The sequence below is a fragment of the Schistocerca cancellata genome, chromosome 9 (assembly GCF_023864275.1).
Source record: "Schistocerca cancellata isolate TAMUIC-IGC-003103 chromosome 9, iqSchCanc2.1, whole genome shotgun sequence".
Classification (NCBI taxonomy): Eukaryota; Metazoa; Arthropoda; class Insecta; order Orthoptera; family Acrididae; genus Schistocerca; species Schistocerca cancellata.
Window position 1 is genome coordinate 93,471,162 of NC_064634.1, and position 25,302 is coordinate 93,496,463.

Below are 25,302 nucleotides of genomic sequence, written 5' to 3' on the forward strand. Positions count from 1 at the left end.
TTCAAGTATTCGTCGAACTACATTTTGTAAGCTTCCTTCTTCGTGGATGGACTGCAGTTACCGAGCACTCTTGCGACGAACCTCTTTCTGGCATTTGTCGAGCCTGCGATTACTTTTACGCGGTCATTGTACTTTAAAGCGCTTCGTGCGCATACTCCCAGATACTTTACTGATGTAAATACTTCCAGTAATTGATTAGCAATCTTGTTATCATCCATTAACAGTGTAAGTAGGTTGTTTAGGTTGTTTAGGTTTTTATGTTGGTAACGCCACGTGGCGCTCTGTATGAAAATCACTGACTGTGCTGTGTGCAGTCTGTGGCTGGTTGGCATTGACTCTGAGCACTATAGGACTTAACTGCTCAGGTCATCAGTTCCCTAGAACTTAGAACTACTTAAACCTATCTAACCTAAGGACATCACACACATCCATGCCCGAGGCAGGATTCGAACCTGCGACCATAGCAGTCGCGCGGCTCCAGACTGTAGCGCCTAGAACCGCTAGGCCACAACGGCCGGCTGTTGGAATATTCGCTATTGTAGTGTTGGGCAGTTGGATGGGAACAGCACGTAACGTTGCGCAGTTGGAAGTGAGCCGCCAGCAGTGGTGGACGTGGAGAGAGAGATTCCAGAAGTTTGAGCGGACGATCTGGACGTGTGTCCGTCAGAAAAAAAGAAATTTGTTTAATTGGATCTCACAAAATTATGTATATTGAATGACGTGCACTTCATTCACCATTCAGTGCACGTATTTCATATTTCTAATCCCAGCATTCTGGTACTCGGTAAAGTAATAATTCAGGTAATATTAATAATTTGTATGGATTGCCTGATTTATTTGACGATTTTTACAGCTTGTCTCACACTGATCTGTGAGAGGAGCTTGTAACAATAACAACTGTACCTATAATAATTTTTTTCTTTATGAATTTAGATAAATTTTTCTTTCTGAATTTATGTAAAGTAATATAAGTAATGTTTTGAATTTCTTTTTCTTTTCGTGTCATGTTAAAGAAACTGTAAACAACTTTTGAAATGAATGTTATTATTTATGTTAGATTTCAAGCAATTTGATAACCAAAGGGAAATGTATTTAATGTTAAAACTATTGTAAGATGTGAAAATTGTAATTTATACACTTGGTCCATACGTAGGTAATGCATTAGAATATGTGTAGTAGAAAACCTGTGGTGAATACCCTACCTGTAGGGGAGCGGAAAAAGGTGGATGCAGGCGAGCGCGGGAAAACGCACACTGGCGCGGTTCGGCACAACGGGCTCAGTAATACAGTCGGAGATGGGCATCGGTCAGAGGAACATGTACTGTACCGAGGAGGCTATCTAGGAAAAGTGGATTCCATTGAGCCTCGGATGGGCCGATTCCGACGACTACTTGGCATGGCTATATCCTTAGGCACAAAATTGGAAAGATTACGACGCTAAGAAGAAGAAAAGTGCCGATGCAGTGAGAGCCTTAGCCGTGCTTGTATGTGTGCTGTGCTGCCCGCTATTTCGCTGCCCGCCATCCGCCACACCGACGTGCACAGGTCAAACATTTATTTCATCTTTAGAAGTGTATCTGTGTGGACCAGTGTCGAAACTGTTTCTAACTGTTCAATAATAACGTGACTTTTATCAGAATCGCCTTAGCCGTTACTTGTCCTTATCATTGACCTAGACAGGGTCCTTACCACATATTGGGCAACCCGAGTATCCCGAATTGAAACTTTAAAGTTAGTTTTAAATTATCTGCAGACAAATCTATGCTATAAAGAAGTTTAAATTTAGGTGTGTTAATGCAAATGTTAGTAAAGAACAACAGATTGATTAAATTGAAAGATAAATTTTGAATTGAGTTAGCAATATTATTTAATTAATTCGAGACAGAAAGAATGATAACTAATTAATTCAGAAATAAGAGAAAAGAGTAGTTATCCACAGATTGATAATTTTGAGTGTTAATTTACCTTCAGGACTTAATAGTTTCAGTATAACGACCATAACAGTTTCAGCCCCCCCCCCCCCCTTTTTTTCTCTTGCCCATTCTTTCACATCTTTTGAAGTGTACTGATCAGATTTGAACAGCAAACTTAAGTTCTATATTAAACCTAAGTGTATTAGTGTTTTTCCAATTTTAATAGTGACATTGTATGTATGCTTTCAAAATTGCTAATTCTAGGGTAATCTATGCCCGATTTCAGTCTGATCAATATACAAAATGCAGTTCGTAGTAATCATTGCTGTGTGGTGTTGTGTATTTATAGCTCGTCCAATTTAGTACAAAAGGAAAAAACTTTAGTTCAGTGGATTTTTCCTAGGCCAAACTTTGCCATATAACGTAACAGTACTACGTGTTGTTATGCTTGTACATGCACACACTTGTACAAGGAAAAACTCACTCAATGCCTAATTAGGCTGGCGACCATATTATTAATCATTGGTAGTATCTACTGTGTGTGTACTTCTTGTCCATGCGAACGCGTAATTATACATTACATTAGCTTGACGCATCACTGTAGTTACTGACTGGATATAAGTCCGAATTGCTTCCATTAGGTACACGCGGTCAACTTATGTACTAAAATCCTTGTTTACAAGGTGAAGCCTGTGAACTTATTACAGTACAGGCTTTATCGAGTTAACGCACGTCCGACAGGGCGGTAGTGTTACAAGTGGCTTCCCGGTGACAGGACATCCAGTTGTTGTCGGTTACAAATTAATGTAAATACCGAACAGTGGATGTTCATTGGCACGAATAGTAATAAAATTCAGTAAAATAAACTGCAGTGTGAGTCAAGTATAATAGTGTGGTGTAATTGGCATTCAAAATGGACAGAAACGTAGACGGGGTAGATGCGCCGAGCGAAATGGAGAATGCGGCTAGCAGTAGCCGGAGTTTACGCGGCCAGATAACAGATGGCGTTAGCGGAAGACAATTGGCGTACATACAATACCATGAACACGTCAACGAACAGATTGAAATGTCGAGATCGCCTCGAACACAGCAAGGGACAAAACAGGAAGAAGAGGGTGACTTTGTAGATGATAGTGGGTACGTGAACGAATCCACTGACATATTTGATTCACCACAGATAAAGAAAGAACCGAAAGAAACTTTTGAAGTAGGATCGGAAAACACAGATTCCATAGAACAAAACAGTGTAAAGATTTTAAGCAAGAATGACTTATTTGAACAATTAACCAAACAAATTGCAGGACAGACTGAGCAACTTAAAACACAGAGTAAACAGCTTCAAAAACAAGTCGGTAATCAGGTTAATCAGCTTAAAACACACGTTGACGAGCAGCTCAAAACACAGAATGAACAGCTAAAAACACACGTTGACGAGCAGCTCAAAACCCAAAGTGATCAGATTAAAGCACAGGTCGAAGATCAAGGAATTAAAATCAGTAAACAAATAGAGCAGGTAGAACAAAAAGTGGGAAATTTAAGTTCTGTGGTAAATAATCTGAAATTTGAAATTGATACTATTAACAAAAATATGGATACTATGCAGGAGGAAATTGGTAACATTAACAGTAGATTCGATGTTGAAATTCTCAACATCCAAGAGAAAGTAGAACCTCTGGTTGAAACTAAAGTAGACGAAAAAGTTTTCGGTCTTAAAACTGAGATCGTAAACGAATGTCAACACGGAATATCTCAGTTGAAAAAGGTAGTTTTAGACACTGAAAGGGATTTAGATAAAAAAGTAACCGGATGTGTTCAAAATTGTACGAAAATTCAAGGCAGAATTTTTGATCTGGAGAGCAAAATAAAAGATAGGCCTGGTGTTGTCTGTAATGGCACACCGATTACGAAGCTATTAGAAGGCGAGGAACGCTTCGATCCAGCCAAGAAACATAACGGGTGGCATCCATTAGATTTTATCAAAAATTGCGAGAGAGTATTTCCTGAGCACTTGTCTGATCAGGAAAAGATAAACGTTGTAATTAGCGCCTTAGCAGGTGACGCTAAGCGCTGGGGAATCAATTTAAATACCGAACGAATGACGTTCGAAGAATTTAGGCAAAGATTTACAGAAGAATATTGGTCTGAACAAAAGCAGGACCATTTATGGCGCGAGTTCATCATGGCCAAACAGCATGATAATAGGGGCAGGAATTCTTTGAAAGATTTCTGTGAGTATTGGTACCGGAAATTGACACATTTAAGAGGCCGAAGATCAGATTCAGAAATTGTCTGGGAGCTATATAAAAAGCTTCCGGAGGATTCAAAGAGGTATGTAGGAAGCAATCATCGCAGCTTCCAAGAATTTCTCGAAAGAGTCGAAGACGAGGATCATTGGCGCGAAAGTCGGGCCAATTATCAAAATTTTGGTAACCGTAATAACCGACACAATGACGAAAGAAATGACGGCGATGGATTTCGCGTCAATAGGATACAAAGAGGAAGAGGCAGAGGAAGAGGCAGAGGAAATTATACAGGTCGCGGTCGAGAGTATACCGCGCAAAACAATAACGACGCGGGAAACTAATTTCCGCGAACGTTGCGGGCCAAACGGAAGCGGACAATACATACCAGCCCCGATTTAAGAAAAGATACCGGACCGACCGCAATGTAATGAGACAGGTTAGAGACAGGCGTGAAACGACGCAACGTGTTGTGGCGAGACAAGCGTCAGGTGCGAGCCAGCATGAGTCATCTCTGCCGCACAGAATACTACAGGTTAACAGGCGAGTGGAGCATCAGAGGGCAACGGCCCAGCCTAGCGGAACATCTGTTCAGAGAGAAGCCGCTTGCAATACGGCCGCAGTAGGTGCGAACATAGCCGTAAGAGATAATGAAAATTTTACGAGTGATAATTCCGTGGCAAAGGAAACAATAAATGAGACTGTGAGTACACAGAGAGGTGCGATTAGCAGTGTTTGCAATGAGGTAAAGGGCGATAATGAATTAGCAGAAGTAACTGATTGGCGTGTGCAGATCGACGATCTGTACAAGGGCCTAAAGCAATGTGAGTGGGAGGATTTTAAGAAGGAGTATGAGGCGACGAAATTAGATGGTGGAAAGAGAAATAGTAGGGACGTCCAAAATGTGACGTGGCCCAACTTTGAAGAAGGAAGAATAAATAGCGCCGCGCAAAGTACGCGTGCTGCTAATAGGACGCAGATTAATAATAGGAAGGAGTTGGAGGATGAAATCCTCAGCATTGACGAAGAAATAACTTCTGCTAACAGTCCGCCAATAGTACAAGCTGCTACCGAGAGGCACCATGGAGAAGGGGCAGATGATTACCTGAAAGTAATTAAAGTCCACGAGGACTACACTGAATATGAAGTCACAGTAGATGTAAATAAAGCTGAGGATGAGGCCGTTTTGCCAAAAGAGGAGATTGAATTAAAATCCAAGCCTGACGACAATACCGAGGAAGAACTTAGTGCCTGTCTCAGAAAAGCTTTTATGTTAGAACCTGATAGCAATCCGGAATGGTCGGATTCCGACGATAGTTCAGATGATGAAACATACGCAAATACAGACAAAATTGAATCTACTAACTTTCCCTGTTGTGCAAAAGTAGCGTACTTAAATGAATCTGGTGTTGAGGAAGAGAGTAGTGATGACTCTAGTGAAGATGAATTTTCAGGTGTAAAAGAAAGTGAATATACTTTTACTGAAAGAGGATATGAGAAAATCAGTGAAAATAAAGGGGATGCAGTTAAGTACGATATTGTACCTAACGATGACGAAGTATCAAAACAAAATCCAGACGTTGAAACCGAACAAAGAAAGAAAGAGCCACCTGACGACTCAGTGTTTATTTTGCGGAGAGTTCAAGTAAGCAAAGACTTTGAACTCCAGAAGCCTAAGAAGCCACCAGACTTAAGTGACTGTTTTATGAACTGTAAAAGACTGTCATGTTAATAAAGAGGCGAGCAGGGGCAGGATGCTGTATTAGTATATAATATTATTATTATGCATGACTTTATTGTTACTGTAGCTCAGTGTTATTTGAAAGTGAATTATTGTTTTGTTGAATTAGAGCCTGGGGCAGATTCATATCGGATTTTGAGAATGTCATGAACACATTACATCATGAAACTACAGGATTCCCACCGGAAGAAATTTTGTTAGGTAGAAGTAGTAAAAGTTTAATTGAAGAAAAATTAGAGTTTCCACCTTGTACAAGTTTGGGATTGAATCAAAAGAAAGAATTGGTAATAAAAAGGGCAAAGCAAAAAGCTGAATCTAGATCTAGAAGACACGATAAAAATCTAAAAGTTTCAAAATTTAAAATTGGAGATTATGTTCTTTTAAAAACCCACGAAAAATCTAGTGAACTAAACCATGAAATTTCAAAATTTAAATATATCTATAATGGACCATATATAATACAGAATATTCCACACGATAATGCTTACTACCTGATCTACCCAAAATCCAAAAGACCTTTAGGTGTAAGAAATATTGTGGACTTGAAACTGTATGTTCCCAGGAATGAGTAATTGTGCTGTATCTTATGCTGAACCCAAGTTATTTGAAATGTAACTAATCTTTGTAAATGTCTGTATACCATTGAAAGTTTGCTAATGTAGTTATGTGAGTTTCAGATTACCAATTGTACTGTAACTGTGAAAATGTATGGAGAAAAGGACTGAAAAGAAAGGATAAATGCTATCAGCCAGATAAAAGGTGGAACTGTCAAAAATGAAAATGGGCAGTGTATGAACCATAATATGAAGGACTGCCAAATACCAATGAGGGCAGATCAATAGTCAATGGAAAATTGTAAGTGTGATCCAGGAGATGTGACAATATGAAGTGAAAAGGACTGCCCAAATCCGCATAATAGGCAGCAAATATGTGTAGATAATTTTCTGAAAATTTTGTGTGTGTGTTTTGTTTAGTAAGTTAAGAAATGGACTGCTATTCAAAACAAGCAGCGACAAATTATCTTATAGTGTATACAAAATATGCATTTGTTTTTGTAGTTGAATATTTGTATTCCATAATCTGAAATTATTTATTGAAGAAGTTAGTAAAAATGATTAAATTGCTATTTTAGTAATGTTATGATGGGAAGTCGGACTGTGCAAAAGGCACTTAAGTAAATAACGAGAAATTGGTCTTGGTGTGTTGAGAAAGTATAAACCTATATACAGTGAGTGAAAGGAAATGTGTAGTACAAATCTTCTTGGACATTTACGTAAAGATTCAGAACCAATGTATAATTGTTAGATTTAGTGTTCCCATAAAATTTAGACTTAAGAAAATTTTCTGGAAACAGGGGCATGTGTAACAATAACAACTGTACCTATAATAATTTTTTTCTTTATGAATTTAGATAAATTTTTCTTTCTGAATTTATGTAAAGTAATATAAGTAATGTTTTGAATTTCTTTTTCTTTTCGTGTCATGTTAAAGAAACTGTAAACAACTTTTGAAATGAATGTTATTATTTATGTTAGATTTCAAGCAATTTGATAACCAAAGGGAAATGTATTTAATGTTAAAACTATTGTAAGATGTGAAAATTGTAATTTATACACTTGGTCCATACGTAGGTAATGCATTAGAATATGTGTAGTAGAAAACCTGTGGTGAATACCCTACCTGTAGGGGAGCGGAAAAAGGTGGATGCAGGCGAGCGCGGGAAAACGCACACTGGCGCGGTTCGGCACAACGGGCTCAGTAATACAGTCGGAGATGGGCATCGGTCAGAGGAACATGTACTGTACCGAGGAGGCTATCTAGGAAAAGTGGATTCCATTGAGCCTCGGATGGGCCGATTCCGACGACTACTTGGCATGGCTATATCCTTAGGCACAAAATTGGAAAGATTACGACGCTAAGAAGAAAAGTGCCGATGCAGTGAGAGCCTTAGCCGTGCTTGTATGTGTGCTGTGCTGCCCGCTATTTCGCTGCCCGCCATCCGCCACACCGACGTGCACAGGTCAAACATTTATTTCATCTTTAGAAGTGTATCTGTGTGGACCAGTGTTGAAACTGTTTCTAACTGTTCAATAATAACGTGACTTTTATCAGAATCGCCTTAGCCGTTACTTGTCCTTATCATTGACCTAGACAGGGTCCTTACCACATATTGGGCAACCCGAGTATCCCGAATTGAAACTTTAAAGTTAGTTTTAAATTATCTGCAGACAAATCTATGCTATAAAGAAGTTTAAATTTAGGTGTGTTAATGTAAATGTTAGTAAAGAACAACAGTTTGATTAAATTGAAAGGTAAATTTTGAATTGAGCTAGCAATATTATTTAATTAATTCGAGACAGAAAGAATGATAACTAATTAATTCAGAAATAAGAGAAAAGAGTAGTTATCCACAGATTGATAATTTTGAGTGTTAATTTACCTTCAGGACTTAATAGTTTCAGTATAACGACCATAACAGTTTCAGCCCCCCCCTTTTTTTCTCTTGCCCATTCTTTCACATCTTTTGAAGTGTACTGATCAGATTTGAACAGCAAACTTAAGTTCTATATTAAATCTAAGTGTATTAGTGTTTTTCCAATTTTAATAGTGACTTGTATGTATGCTTTCAAAATTGCTAATTCTAGGGTAATCTATGCCCGATTTCAGTCTGATCAATATACAAAATGCAGTTCGTAGTAATCATTGCTGTGTGGTGTTGTGTATTTATAGCTCGTCCAATTTAGTACAAAAGGAAAAAAACTTTAGTTCAGTGGATTTTTCCTAGGCCAAACTTTGCCATATAACGTAACAGTACTACGTGTTGTTATGCTTGTACATGCACACACTTGTACAAGGAAAAACTCACTCAATGCCTAATTAGGCTGGCGACCATATTATTAATCATTGGTAGTATCTACTGTGTGTGTACTTCTTGTCCATGCGAATGCGTAATTATACATTACATTAGCTTGACGCATCACTGTAGTTACTGACTGGATATAAGTCCGAATTGCTTCCATTAGGTATACGCGGTCAACTTATGTACTAAAATCCTTGTTTACAGGGTGAAGCCCGTGAACTTATTACAGTACAGGCTTTATCGAGTTAACGCACGTCCGACAGGGCGGTAGTGTTACACGCTTGGCGCCAGGAATTTTCTTTATTTATGGGCGAGGGCAGCAGTCTTCCTAGCAGCCATGATGGCTTCCCGTTTCCCATCCCTTTTTTGATCGCCAGGGTAGCACGGTGTGTCGTTTGAACATTCAGTAGTGGCCAAAGTTTCTCCTGTTCTCAGTTCCCCAACCTGCCTTACCAACCTTGTAATCGCTATTTCTGCTCAATTTTAACGTCGCGAGGTCGCCTCCCTGTGAAATTCCGGCCCTTTGATTGGACAGTTCAGGTGCGCGCCCGTTTTTCGCGGGCGGGCGCCAACCGCCCTCCGCGGATTGGTAGTGGACAAAGGGGCAGTAGTTCAGTTCTAGTGTGACCGTGCCGGAGACCGGAGGAGCCGCTTCCAGGAGATGAAGTTCGGTAAGCATGAGCGCCGACGTGAACTGTAGATTCGCGCCCTGCGGCTCAGAAGGAACCTGATGGGCCATTACGAATAGTTTCGCGTTTTGGGGGTTTTATTGCTTTAGTACGGGAGGCTACCGAGCGATTAACGCACAGTAGCATCTTCTTAGTCTTTGGCTAATTTCTGGTGGTGGTCGTTGCACGCCTGCAACCCCTTCCTTTACTAAATGGGATTCTATTTGATAATACGGCGATCGTTACTAAAATTCCTTCCCTCCTTCTATCGTGGATAATACGGCGATCGTTACTAAAATTCCTTCCCTCCTGCTATCGTGGCGTGTTATGAACGTACGTTAGGGCAGGCTGCTGAAATCGAATATATCTTCCCCCCCACCCCCGTTTGGTTGTATTATTGTTCGATTCTCAACTGTTTAATAAATGAGTCCGTAAATCTTACATTCTCTCTCTTTCCTTACGTGAACTCACCCCTAGTGAACAGAATAATGCGGAACTATAGCGGTTGCTATAAGGTCGTGCAGGTCTCGCACCACTAACGATAGTATAATTATAAAGATTCAATATCGCGCGCCTGGCATGACCATTGCACGCATGGCATCGATAACAGTAGTAATCATCTTAAACAATTCCCCAATGATAAACTGGGAAGTGTTCACGGTTCAGTGTGAGTACGTGAGCACTAAATCCACTGGATGTGGTGGAAGTAGTGGCCTCCGTTTTGCCTTGCTGGTTTAGATAAAAAAGTATCAAAAATCGCAGCCCCTACACCAAGGAATAATATCCTGTAAAATAAAAAACGAGCCACCACTTTTAATATATTATGCCTTTTGAACGCTATTAAGGTAAATACATTATTTGTTCTCTATCAAAATCTTTCATTTGCTAACTATTCCTGTCAGTAGTTAGTGCCTTCAGTAGTTGGAATCTTTTATTTAGCTGGCAGTATTGGCGCTCGCTGTATTGCAGTAGTTCGAGTAACGAAGATTTTTGTGAGGTAAGTGATCCATGAAAGTTGTAGGTTATTGTTAGTCAGGGCCATTCTTTTGTAGGGATTATTGAAAGTCAAATTGCGTTGCACTAAAAATATTGTGTGTTAGTTTAGTGGTGATCAGAAAGAGTAAACAGAGAAATGTTTGAGTACGTTCAGTTTTACTCAGTTGTCTTTGTATCAAATAACGTAGAAGTTTACCAGCACAGTAATTCATAATTTTTCTAAGGGGACGTTTCAACAGGTCACTGTTGGCTCAGCTGGTAGAGCATTTGCCCGCGAAAGTCAAATCTCCCGATTTCGAGTCCTGCTCCAGCACGCAATTTTAATTTGGCAAGAAGTTTTACAGCAGCACGCACTCACTACAGTGTGAAAATTCATTCTGAAACAGTCTCTCAGGCTGTGGCTAAGCCATGTCTTCGGAACGTCCTTTCCTTCAGGAATGCTAGTCCCACAAGTTTCGCAGAACTTCGGTGAAGTCTGGAAGGCAGGAGATGAATTACTAGGGGAGTAAAGCTGCGAGGACGTGTCCTGAGGCATGTTCGGTTAGCTCAGTGGGTAGAGCATTGCCCCTGGAGTCCAAGTTGCTGGGTTCGAGTCCCGGTCCGGTACGCCGTTTTAATCTTCCAGAAAGTTTCAGTGCGGGACTGTATGGAACGCCTTCCGGAAATCAAGGAGCATGGCGGCGACCTGCGTCTCGTGGATGAAGAGAATGAGGCGTGTTCCACACGATCGTTTTTTTCGGAACCTATGTTGATCCCTGTAAAGGAGATTTTGGACTCTAGTAACCTTGTAGTACGCGAAATAAAGCGGGTTCCAAAGAGCTACAACGTCAGCGATATAGGCCTATAGTTTTGCAAGTCTCTTCGACGACACTTATCGAAAATGGGAATGACTTGTGCATTTTTGCGATCACTCCGTCCTCCAGCGACGTAAGTTACATAGCTCCTAGAAGAGGAACTAGTTGTTTCGGGTAATTAATATGTAGTCGACCTGGCACCCCATGATTCAAATAGTTCAAATGGCTCTAAGGACTATGGGACTTAACAGCTATGGTCATCAGTCCCCTAGAACTTAGAACTACTTAAACCTAGCTAACCTAAGGACAGCACACAACACCCAGCCATCACGAGGCAAAGAAAATCTCTGACCCCGCCGGGAATCGAACCCGGGAACCCGGGCGTGGGAAGCGAGAACGCTACCGCACGACCACGAGATGCGGGCCACCCCATGATTTCAGTAGTCTTTTCTCTGTTCAGAGATTTTCGTTAGTGTCTCGAAGGTCCCTTATTTCTGAATCCGTCATTCTGACGTTGGTGCGACTATTTAAAAGAGGAACCACAGTACGTTATTACTCAGTATGACAATTTTTGAAAAAGAAATTTTGCATTTAGATCTTCACTCTGTCATCCTTCGTTTCGATACCTTTAAGCTAGCAAAGCTTATGGACTTTGATCCGTTTACTGATGTAAAATAATATCAAAACTTATTAGGATTTTTTGTGAGATCGATAGACAGATTTCTCTTTCGAATTCGTTGAACGCTTCTCATTTGGCTCTCCTGAAGCTAATTTTCGCTTCATTAGTTTTGTTTGTCTAAGAGGCTTTGGTTACATATTAATCACTAGTGAAGCTCTCTTCTTTTTCTAACACTGCTGCCGATCAGGGGCGGGCCATCCCAAAAAAAAAAAAAGTTCAAATGGCTCTGAGCACTATGGGACTTAACGTCTGAGGTCATCAGTCCCCTAGAACTTAGAGCTACTTAAACGTAATTAACCTAAGGACATGACATACATCCATGCCCGAGGCAGGACCGTAGCAGCAGTCACGCGGGTCCGGACTGAAGCGCCTAGAACCGCTCGGCCACCGCGGTCTTCCCATCCCTCACAACATAACTAAGAAGCGTTGTACAATACTCTTGAACTTTGTACATTTGTAGTCAACATTTTCAGTCTCAGAGATCAATGTTTCGTTCTGACCGCTCGGGTAATCTGAAACCTGTTTCTTGGAATTTTTGTGGTAAGTTCCTATGGGACCAAAATGGGCCCTATGCTTACACAGCACTTAATCTAACTTAATCTAACTTACGCTAAGGACAACACACACACGCATGCCCGAGGGAGGACTCGAACCTCCGACGGGGGGAGCCGCGCGGACCGGTGCAAGTCGCCCGAGACCACGCGGCTACTTCGCGCGGTCCTGTTTCTTGTCGCACTTCCTAAGCGGAAATATCTTCCTTCAGTTCTTGGAATTTCTATTTACAGCCGTATGCAATGATGCTATAAAAGCCTAACTATAACTGATTTCCTGTTCATCGTTCACTGAATTGAAACGTCAGCCCCGTTTGTAAGCAGGAGACGTAAGATGTTACCTTGAAGGGCCTACTCTCTAAATAGTAGCGCAAGGAAATTTGTGAATAAGACATTTATAACAATTTCATACTGTTCCCTGTCCCCGCAGCTCTTCCTAATCACTTAACTCTCTTCGTCTACACCGAGCGAGGTGGTTAAAACACTGGACTCGTATTCAGTAAGACGACGGTTCAAACTCGTTACCGGCCATCCTGATTCGGGTTTTCTGTGATTTCCCTAAATGGCTCCAGGAAAATACCGGGATGGTTCCTTTGAAGTGGCGCGGCTTTTTCCTTCCCCGTCCTTAAAACAGTCCGAGCTTGTACTCCATCTCTAATGACCTCGATGTGGACGGTCGATAACCCTAATCCTCCTCCCTTCCTTTCCAGTCGATACCTGAAAAGTTAAAACGTCAACCAAAATAAATGCCGTGTGGCTAGGGCCCCCGTCAGGTAGACCGTTCTCCTGGTGAAAGTCTTTCGAGTTGACGCCACTTCGGCGACTTGCGTGTCGATGGGGATGAAATGATGATGATGATAAGGACAACACAACACGCAGTCCCCGAGCGGAGAAAATTTCCGACCCAGCCGGGAATCGAACCCGGGTCGTTAGGTATGACATTCCCTCGCGCTGACCACTCAGCTACCAGGAGCGGACTACGTCCACTTAATACTATAACATAACCTGGAAATTTACACACAATCTGTCCCAAGTTATGGCTCAAATGTTCCACCACTATGGCTCATGAGGCAAGAGTCTATAAAGAGCGGAAATGTCAAACGTAAGTGTCGTTTTATAATATAGTGTGTTTTCAGTGCTGTTATGTTCTCCTTACTCTGTTGCATGTCCCTAGACTCGTTCAGAGTACCAATTACTGAAGAAAATGTTGAAAACATTCGCTTCTAGATGGCGCATGGTAGAAGAAAGGTAAGTAAGGACTTTGTTTCGAAAGATTTAGAAGACTGTTGAGTCATCTGAAGCTATGAAGCCATTCCACATAATCAAAATGCATACAAACGGCTTCTTTGGTTTTAAAGATGTTGCGGGAACATTGCTATCGATGGTAGGGCCTAATATCTCTAAGCGCAGTATGATCCAAGTGTCTCATACACATCCATCTCATGTAGCAATTAAAAATGTTTACTCTGAAACAAAAGCACGCAAAAACGCCAACATCTTCAAAGCACGCTGATATACTCGGAGTGCATGCCGTACTTAGTCTGAAAGAGCAGTCACGTTCCTCAGTTGCAAAATAGAAAGATGGTTCAAATGGCTCTGAGCACTATGGGACTTAACATCTGTGGTCATCAGTCCCCTAGAACTTAGAACTACTTAAACCTAACTAACCTAAGGACATCACACACACACATGCTCGAGGCAGGGTTCGAACCTGCGACCGTAGCGGTCGCGCGGTTCCAGACTGTAGCGCCTAGAACCACTCGGTTACCTCGGCCGGCGCAAAATAGAAGGACCAGTAAACGATATTGCCATTTCTTCCTCAATAGCACAGGGAATTCTACAGAAAACACACTGATCCCAGGAATGGATCTGTGTAAGAAACAGAAGTCGGTGCTGAAAGTTTTTTCTTGAATTTAAGTTTTTCGTCTCTCGTAGAAATTTAAAAGATCGGGAAAATGTTTTTGTCCACTATAGTTCTACTGATTAAAACATAACTGCTATATTTCTGTTCTTATTATACCACAAATAAAACGTAGTGTCTCGGTATTAATGGTCCGTGAAACTAAAACTTTCTGATAGTCACTTAGAACGAATCAGTTCTCCGGTATGACATTTAGACCGAGTCATTTCGCTACTCTGGCGCTTTCAAAATTCTTAATAAATTGTATATTTTCCAATGCGTTTCATTACTTTTTTCAGTAAAGTGGTGAGCAGAATAATTCTGTGGTATCTGAATACCTTCTCAATTTCTTAGATACAAATAGGATATTCATTCTCTTTGGTTCCCCTAATAAATGTGAGATTTTGCACTTAGAACTTCTGCATTTCCACTCTTCATATACCTTCACACAATTTATTTCGCCAGCGAAATTTGTATTAATCTTACTAGATATTGTATTGTGAAGTTCAGAGGATCCATATCCCCCACCTTTCCAATTAAAACAGGCTTACGACATGGAGACGCTCTTTCGTGTGTCCTCTTCAACCTTGCATTAGAGAAAGTGGCTCGGGAGAGTGATTTACATCTATACAATGGTCTCCGATTCGAACACAGTGAAGTAAAACTCTTGGTTTATGCAGACGATATAGTGTTGCTGAATGAAACCGAAGAAGAACTGAAAGACATGTACAGATCTCTCAGGCACAGTGCCGGCAAAATGGGGCTTTTGATTACCCAAGAGAAACCGTATATATGGAAATAGGTCGAGTCATAAACCCAAATCCTTACTTTGAAATTGACCAGCATTCTAAATTCAGAAAAGTTCTCCAGTTTAAATACCTTGGATCACGTTTCAACAGTAAAAATATCATAACAATGGAGATAAATGAAAGAATAGCCTCAAGGTCAAAATATCTGTACTCACCAAACAGTCCACTAAAAAGTAAAGCTTTGTCAGTCACCACAAAGATGAAGATATACAACACTATCATCTGCCCCATAGTACTGTACGGTTCAGAAAGGTGGACACTTACAAAGAATGGAAGAGTAAAACTGAATGTTATCGAAAGAAAAGTAATGAGAAAAATCTGGGGACCTGTCTTGGAGAATGGTGTATGGGGAATTCGAAAGAGCAATGAAATTTATCAGTTAATGAAGCAACCCACTATCATCCAGAAATTAAAAAGTAGGAGACTGCAATGGGCTGGATATGTGGCTAGAATGGAAAACAACACAATCACCAAGAAAGCATTTGAAGGAACTCTCCAGGCAACAAGACCATTGGGCCGACCCCGTACAAGGTGGAAAGATAACACAGAGACGGATATCGCAGCACTAGTAATTTGCACAGGGTGGAGAGGGGCTGCGAGAGATAGAAGGCGGTGGAAGCAGATCGTTGATGCAGCGCGTGGTCTACGGGGCCTGTGATCGCTGAGAAGGAGAAGAAGAAATTGTATTGTTTGCGGCTATCTTCATCATCACCATCATAATCATAATCATCATCATCATATCATCATCGTCACCGACGCCATCAGCAGCAGCCACTCGACATCTAATGCTGTACTCATGTAAAGCCTCCTCACCTGTACGCATTCATAAGACTGCTGGGTGTTCTATAATATCATCTGCCCTCTTTCAACTGGGTCTTTTGTCTGCCTTTCTTGGAATCCAACAAAGAGCTTCCATACGCCATCCACTATCGATTCGTCTACCTATGCGTCCCACTTACCACCATCACATTTTCATTAGGCTTCTAGTCACGTCTTACACTTCCAGAGCCATCTGTTTGTTCTATTTTCTGTCCTGCTAATTCCTAACACGCCTTCCTCAAATACATATACCAATCCATAATTCGTAACACTATCACGAACAGTTAAACAGTGAACTGCATTTGTAAAAAGTATATTGTGCCGAAAATTTAGAAACGTTTACGTTTTGATGGGATAGGCATTTCGTTTTTATAGTTAAATGTGGTCTACCATTAAGAAAGCTTAAGAATCATTGGTCTAAATTGTTGAATTGTGAGACTGAACTATTGATTACACTTCCCATTCGCAGAATCGATTAAATGGATCAATGATAACAAAATCAACTAAAAAAAAAGCCATGCCGAATGGAGCTACCACGGTCGAAACAAAACCTTAAGGACAGAAACAGCTAGACAAATGTAGATAATGTGTTCATTTTAGTCGGGTTTTGCAAATAAAATCTTTTTTAAAGTCATGGGTTTGCAAATGGTTTTATTCATTTTTGGAAAGTATCTTATGAAACTAGTGTAGAATTTTTTTGTTAGGATGTCAGTTTCGAGCTACAGGATCATTTAGAACTACAGGATCACCGTCAAACCATTAAAATCTCCTTAGCATGTAAATACATAATCCATCACGATTCTGATGATTATCGGTCTTAACTGTGTAACAAGTACTGTTCTATTTTTATTTTTATTTGGGATGGGAATTTATATGTGAAAACGTAATCCTGCGAATTCTGGCACTGACAGTTTTGAGTGCGGGACATTCCAAATAACGACAGAAGTGACATACATTGTAAATCTTGCCTTTCGGCGGGCCCTGGCATTTGATGATAATAGAGAAGTGTTTGAATACGTGTTGACTTTCCAAATTGAGCTGTTTGGTCGTATCCACGACATACGTTCAACCTGTAAGTTTTTACGTATCTGACACATCAAGATAATAAATTATGAAACAGCTCTGAGCCTAAAATATTTTGAGTTTTAGATAAATTTGTCATTATTAGTTTCATACTGGATTATAAAAAATTATGATGAAGTGATGCTTTGTTGCCTTATGATGCTCTTGTATATCGAAACTGTAAATACAACAAAATATTTACTTGACAACTGTCAGAGCATTTTCTAAGAGTTTAACAAAAGTTCTTATATTACTACTAAGCGACCGATAAATACTCGTATTTCCAGGAATTGAACACTGACTCCCTCTTACAAGGCAGTAACATTGCTGACAGGACTCCAGCAGTGACATTGCTGGTCGGACTTCACCAGTAATATTGCTGATCAGGTGCCAAGAAGAATCTAATAATTCCATCTCGACAGAAGGCAGTGCTGACAGGTGTGAACATTTCCAAACTACCACAGTATCAGAATAAGGCATGGCTGCAAAACACTTACAAGAGGTATTTACAGAATCATGGAGAAAAAAATGGTAGGAATAGGAATACACGAGGAAATAGTGACTCTACGAATTATCAAAGAAGATAGGTTGAAGATAGGAAAACTAACTTTTATAGAATTTGCATCTTTGGAAAAGGCGTTTGCCAATTTTGACTGGGGTACACTCTTTGAAAGTATGAAGGCAGCAAGAGTGAGATAGGGGTAGATAAGGATTATCTGCAACTTTCAGAAACCAGACTAGTTATATGAATCGAAGGACATGACAGAGAACCAGTGATTGAGAACGGAGCGAGACAGGATGTTATTCAATGTGTACATTATGGAAGTAGCAAACGAAATCAGTAAGAAGTTTTGGAGGGGAAATGAAATACAGGGAGAAGATATAAAAACTTCGACTTTTGACGATGCCAGCAGAACTGTGTAAGAGACAGCACGAACCTGGAAGTGCAGTAGATCGGAATGGATGGTGTTTTGAAAAGAGGTTATAAGACGAATATCAACAAATTAATACAAGGTAATGGAATGTAGTCGAGTTAAATCGGGTTACGTTAAGGGAATTAGACTAGGAAATGAGATTCTAAAAGTAGTAAATGGTATTTGCTATTTCGGCAACGTAGTAAATGATGACAGACCAGACAGACAGTCAATAAATGCAGAGTAGTAAATGCAACACAGGTATTTCCACAAAAGAGGAATTTGTGAACATTTAATATAAATTTACGGAAGTGAAATGTGGACCATAAGGCCGGCCGCGGTGGCCGAGCGGTTCTAGGCACGTCAGTCCGGAACCGCGCGACTGCTACGGTCGCAGGTTCGAATCCTGCCTCGGGCATGGATGTGTGTGATGTCCTTAGGTTAGTTAGGTTTAAGTAGTTCTAAGTTCTAGGGGACTGATGACCTCAGATGTTAAGTCCCATAGTGCTCAGAGCCATTTGAACCATTTTGTGGACCATAAGCAGTTAAGGAAAGAGGAGAATAAGAGGGTTTGAAATGCGGTCCTGCAGAAGAATACCGAAGATTATATGGGTAGATCGAGTAACTAATGAGGAAGCGCTGAGTCGGATTGGAGAAAAGAGATGATACAAGTTGATTAAAAGAAATGGGAAAGTTGATAGTGCACATCCTGAGGTATTAAAGAATTTGGGAGGTAAAAGTCGTAGAAGAAAACGAAGGACTGAAAACAGTAAGCGTGTCCAAATGGATGTAGGTCGCAGAAGTTATTGGGACACGAGGCGGCTTGGAGAGGACAGTCCAACGTGGAGCGCTGCTTCAAGGGGAGCTGGAATACCGAAAAGCGGCAAAAAGTCACATTTTCAGTTTTTAAGTCTATAAAATAATTTGGAATTTTCTGCTTAAAATGATGCAGACTTTCTTAATAAACTGTAATTAGAAATGTTTTTATTTCCTTTTCCAAAATGGTACGTGCGTTCAGGAAAATTACCCTACTTGTGATGTGTACGCACTCAAACATTCGCTTTTCCGAAAACATTAGGTATAAAAGGTATGCATCTACATCTACATCTACATCCATACTCCGCAAGTCACCTGACGGTGTATGGCAGAGGGTACTTTGAGTACCTCTATCGGTTCTCCCTTCTATTACAATCTCCTATTGTTCGTGGAAAGAAAGATTGTCGGTATGCCTCAGTGTGGGTTCTAATCTATCTGATTTTATCCTCATGGTCTCTTCGCGAGATATACGTAGGAGGGAGCAATATACTGCTTGACTCCTTGGTGAAGGTATGTTCTCGAAACTTCAACAAAAGCCCGTACCGAGCTACTGAGCGTCTCTCTTGCAGAGTATTCCAAATTCAAATGGTTCAAATGGCTCTGAGCTCTATGGGACTTAACTGCTACGGTCATCAGTCCCCTAGAACTTAGAACTACGTAAACCTAACTAACCTAAGGACAGCACACAACACCCAGCCATCACAAGGCAGAGAAAATCCCTGACACCGCCGGGAATCGAACCCGGGAACCCGGGCGTGAGAAGCGAGAACGCTACCACACGACCACGAGATGCGGGCTGCAGAGTATTCCACTGGAGTTTATCTATCATCTCCGTAACGTTCTCGCGATTTCTAAATGATCCTGTAACGAAGCGCGCTGCTCTCCGTTGGATCTTCTTTATCTCTTCTATCAACCCTATCTGGTACGGATCCCACACTGGTGAGCAATATTCAAGCAGTGGGCGAACAAGTGTACTGTAACCTACTTCCTTTGTTTTCGGATTGCATTTCCTTAGGAATCTTCCAGTGAATCTCAGTCTGCCATTTGCTTTACCAACGATCAACTTCATATGATCATTCCATTTTAAATCACTCCTAATGCCTATTCCCAGATAATTTATGAAATTAACTGTTTGCAGTTGCTGACCTGCTATATTGTAGCTAAATGATAAAGGATCTTTCTTTCTATGTATTCGCAACACATTACAGTTGTCTACATTGAGATTCAATTGCCATTCTCTGCAGCATGCGTCAATTCGTTACAGATCCTCCTGCATTTCAGTACAATTTTCCATTGTTACAACCTCTCGATATACTACAGCATCATCCGCAAAAAGCCTCAGTGAACTTCCGATGTTATCCACAAGGTCATTTATGTATATTGTGAATAGCAACGGTCCTACGACACTCCCCTGCGGCACACCTGAAATCACTCTTACTTCGGGAGATACAAATGCATTTCACTCTTCTGTTGTAGAAACTTTGATATTTCGTTTGGTGCCATTCTCATAGAAACTAGCTGTGTTTGCAGTACAGTTTTCGATCTGTGAATTAATGTTTTAAGTCTACAGGTTCTTTTTGCACCTCGTTCAGAGTTTGTTACGTGTCTTCTTACTACTTTTGTTGCTTTAGCGACTTAGTTTCTACGATGCCTTCAAGTGTATAGTTATTTAAAAAGCGTAAGTTCTGTGGGAACTGATTTACGGACACCTTCTGTGTAAGTGATTCTGCTGAGATATCTTATCGCTCTCGCACTATAGACATGTCTTCTTAACAATAGCCCACTTCATAAACTGTAATTAGAAATATTTTTATTGCCTTTTCCAAAATGGAAATTCTATCCCAGTGGCTGCTATGCAAGCAAACCAGCTGATGTGTAGAGGCTTGGGGCATCCTCATCATCCCAGAAGATGTGCAAAACCCTTGGTAGAGCACTTGCCCGCGAAAGGCAAAGGTCCCGAGTTCGAGTCTCTGTCCGGCACACAGTTTTAATCTGCCAGGAAGTTTCATCTCAGCGCACACTCCGCTATAGAGTGAAAATTTCACTGTAGAAACATCCCCCAGGCTGTAGCTAAGCCATGTCTCCGCTATATCCTTTCTTTCAGGAGTGGTAGTTCTGCAAGGTTCGCAGGAGAGCTTCTGTAAAGTTTGGAAGGTAGGAGACGAGGTACTGGCAGAAGTAAAGCTGTGAGGACGGGGCGTGAGTCGTGCTTGGGTAGCTCAGTTGGTAGAGCACTTTCCCGCGAAAGGCAAAGGTCCCGAGTTCGAGTCTAGGCCCGGCACACAGTTTTAATCTGCCAGGAAGTTTCAAAACCCTCATAATTTGTGAACTCGTGTGCCTAAGAATTTATTCGTTGGGACAAAAACTAAAAACGGGGGGGGGGGGGGGTTCACTGATGCTGTTATTTCGTCTAGGTAGGTTAAAGGTCGTGGAAAGGCTTGAGATTGTTCCTGATGTTAACATCAACGAAGGTCTTCAACTTCTGGACAAAGTGCGAATAAGCAAGAATCAGTATGGATGATGATGTTTGTTTTGTGGGGCGGCCGTACAAATTCCCAACCTTTGCTCAGTCCAAACTCGCCACTTTCATGAATGGTGATGAAATGATGAGGACAACACAAACACCCTGTCATCTCGAGGCAGGTGTAAATGCCTGACCCCGCCGGGAATCGATCCCGTTCTCGGGAAGCAAGAACGCGACCGCGAGACCACGAGCAGCGGACGGATCAGTATGGAGCTGACTGTAATATAAAGAAATCAAGGGCAGCTATAAGAAGAGAGCTTCTAGGCGAAGAAGAACCGTAAGATGACGCTGATAGCTTCCCTGGACAATTCTGATATTGAAATAAAAGTTGTTTGTGGATCTTCACAACACATTATGTTAACCTCATTTTCAAACTTCAGAAATATGTACCTTTATCTCACAAATTACAAAACCAATGACATTCAAATTTTCAGAAGTGCTATAAAATAGTTAAAGGGTGCCACTGGACTAGAATCATGACAGCGACTGGCTTTTTATCTCAATAAGGGAGATTTATATGAAATTCACCCAAATTAACAATGCCTAAAAGATAAAAAATTGAAAAATATTATATCAAAAGGAGCACTGATTGTAGTTCAGTGAGCTATAATACATGTTGAGAACAGCTGCCAAAATTTCAAATTCTAGGTATATCAGTTCTAGAGAAAAAAGTACATAAATTTAGCTAATTTAACATTGGCGAGATAGGGCGTTCCGACGTCCGTCAAGGCAGTTTTTGGACTGAAGACCATAACAACGACGAGATCGCTGAAGACTAGAGCAAACGTTATTCAAACGATAAACGAAAAGTCCTAGTCTTCGGCTTTCAAGGTCATCTTGAGGCATTTACTATTGTTGCCAAAGAAGTTACAGTGTTTGTAAATGATATTCGAAAATAAGTTACACATCTAGATTTAAGCAGAAACGTGCAGTAAATAATATCTTTGACAGTGTGGTGGTAATGCACTGTAAAAAGTAAAGAATTGAACAGTAAATCAACATAAATGGAGTAAACTGGAAAACTTTAACACAAAACTGGAACAGCAAGCCTACATAAGAGTTTATATTAATAAACAAAAGCAATGAAATAAAATAAAATTAGTACTTGATAAGGGTACTTCAGGAGGTATAAAACATGGAGAGCGATAAACAAACCAATTGAAAGGAGAAAGAATTATCAGTGTAGCCTAAGAATATATGAGCATTTTAAACAATATCAGTAAGATCAACAGAAGTGAATAAATACAGGAAAATGGAGAAGTGTGAGGGAACATACAGTAAATGCCATCTTTGTGAGTGTGGTGGTACTGCATTTAGAAAAGTAAAAAGTTGAAACAATACACAAATATAAAAGGAGCGAACAGGATAAACATTAACACTATACTCAAACCACTTTGCATTAAATAAATAAAACAAGTAAAATAAAAACAGTACTTGATGAGACAACTACAAGAGGTATTAAACATGGAAAGTAATAGAAGTAACAATTAAAAGAAAGACTTAACAGTTGTTACTAAAGTATATACGGATTACACAGACCATTGTAATAAGGTTAAAGAACACAGTGAATACAGGAAAATTGGCCAATATGTAGGAACAGACAGATTGGGAAGTAATGAAAAACAGAGGGGATTATGTAAAGTTTAGGAGAGGAGAAGTGTTAAGCTGTGTCAGGTCATTTAAGATTAGATCTGGACCGTAAGCTAGATGTTTGTTAATTTTCAGAGTTCCCAGCAGGTTGAGTTTTTGGCCTTTGTTTGCTAAGTGAAGGACACGGCACTCTGGCTGGTAGTAGTGACCTTAATTCAGTACAAGCTCAGGAAATGTGGAGTCGTTATTAAAACGATTGGTTGCTACCAGTTTAACAGAGAAAATGCTAACGCAGTTACGATGCGGCTCATTCACATTGTACTCCTTTCAGATTAAGCTGATACGACAGCTCCCTACTTAGCAATCATATACAACCGCTCGCTCACCGATAGATCTGTACCTACAGATTGGAAAATTGCTCAGGTCGTACCAGTGTTTAAGAACGGTAGTAGGAGTAATCCATCGAACTACAGACCTATATCATTGACGACGGTTTGCAGTAGGGTTTTGGAGCATATACTGTATTCAAACATTATGAATCACCTCGAAGGGGACGATCTATTGATACGTAATCAGCATGGTTTCAGAAAACATCGTTCTTGTGCAACGCAGCTAGCTCTTTATTCGCACGAAGTAAAGGCCGCTGTCGAAAGGGATCTCAAAGTGATTCCATATTTCTAGATTTCCGGAAAGCTTTTGACACCGTTCCTCACAAGCGACTTCTAATCAAGCTGCCGGCCTATGGGGTATCGCCTCAGTCGTGCGACTGGATTAGTGATATCCTGTCAGGAAGGTCGCAGTTCGTAGCAATAGGCGGTAAATCATCGAGTAAAACTGAAGTGATATCAGGTGTTCCCCAGGGAAGCGTCCTGGGATCTCTGCTGGTCCTAATCTACGTAAAGGACCTGGGTGACAATCTGAACAGTACTCTTAGGTTGTTCGCAGATGATGCTGTAATTTACCGTCTAGTAAGGTCATCCGAAGATCAGTATCAGTTGCAAAGCGATTTAGAAAAGATTGCTGTATGGTGTGGCAGGTGGCAGTTGACGCTAAATAACGAAAAGTGTGAGGTGATCCACATGAGTTCCAAAAGAAATCCGTTGGAATTCGATTACTCGATAACTAGTACAATTCTCAAGGCTGTCAATGCAACTAAGTACCTGGGTGTTAAAATTACGAACAACTGCAGTTGGCAAGACCAAATAGATAATATTGTGGGGAAGGCGAGCCAAAGGTTGCGTTTCATTGGCAGGACACTTAGAAGATGCAACAAGTCCACTAAAGAGACAGCTTACACTACACTCGTTCGTCCTCTGTTAGAATACCGCTGCGCGGTGTGGGATCCTTACCAGGTGGGATTGACGGAGGACATCGAAAGGGTGCAAAAAGGTCAGCTCGTTTTGTATTATTACGTAATAGGGGAGAGAGTGTGGCAGATATGATACGCGAGTTGGGATGGAAGTCATTAAAGGAAAGACGTTTTTCGTCGCTGCGAGATCTATTTACGAAATTTCAGTCACCAACTTTCTCTTCCGAATGCGAAAATATTTTGTTGAGCCCAACCTACATAGGTAGGAATGATCATCAAAATAAAATAAGAGAAACCAGAGCTCGAACAGAAAGGTTTAGGTGTTCGTTTTTCCCGCGCGCTGTTCGGGAGTGGAATGGTAGAGAGATAGTATGATTGTGGTTCGACGAACCCTCTGCCAAGCACTTAAATGTGAATTTCAGAGTAATCATGTAGATGTAGAAGTAGATATGCTCAGCTTTCGCAAAACGTACCACCGGTATGCTAGCCTACACGAATGTAATCGGAAGTGTGCGAGTAGATTCTGAAACGACGGCTGTAGTGCTGGAGGAGCCAGTGGGAGTGCTCACCTGCTGCTGTGCAGACGAGAGCGGCGAGGGCGAGAAGCAGCGCCGGCAGCGGCCTCATCGCAGACAGCGTCCCCCCCGCCGAGTGGGACGGAGGCGCGTCATCGGCTCTCCGAGTCCCTCGCCTCGTATATATATATATTGCCCCGCGGCGCACTCCAGTAGCGGCCTGCAGCGGTATCAGTGGGTGAGCCATCGTCTCGTCATATGACCTCTTGTCATCGGCTGCGGCCGCCCACGAACGTCTGCCTGTCTCTACCCGCAGACTTCTCGCCGATAGTTTGTCCTCGTCTTTGGCAAAGGGAGAAAAAAAAAGAGAACGACGAGGAGCAGAGGTCGTCATTAACTGTCCAGACTCAGGGACGCAACTGTTGTTCGTGTCCGCGGTATCTTCAATGCGATTCTGTCTGTTTTAATTATTCGGGAGTTGACCGTCTGGTTTTAAACTTTCCTTGCTTTTTGCGTTTAATTTGATTGGGAAACCTTTGAGATTGAACTTAACATATACATGGATGGACATGAGAAATGAAAGGTTGCAATAAATTTTTCAC

The 25,302-nt window shown here is 41.0% G+C and overlaps 1 long non-coding RNA gene across 1 annotated transcript in view; it reads right to left on the reverse strand.

Annotated features, from left to right (window-relative positions):
• Positions 1–24,911, reverse strand: part of LOC126100876 (uncharacterized) — a 50,903-nt gene extending 25,992 nt beyond the window's left edge. Inside the window, exon 1 of the long non-coding RNA XR_007522221.1 lies at positions 24,755–24,911. This is a non-coding gene — a long non-coding RNA (uncharacterized LOC126100876). The remainder of the gene's footprint in view (positions 1–24,754) is intronic.
• Positions 24,912–25,302: the final 391 nt, after the last annotated feature.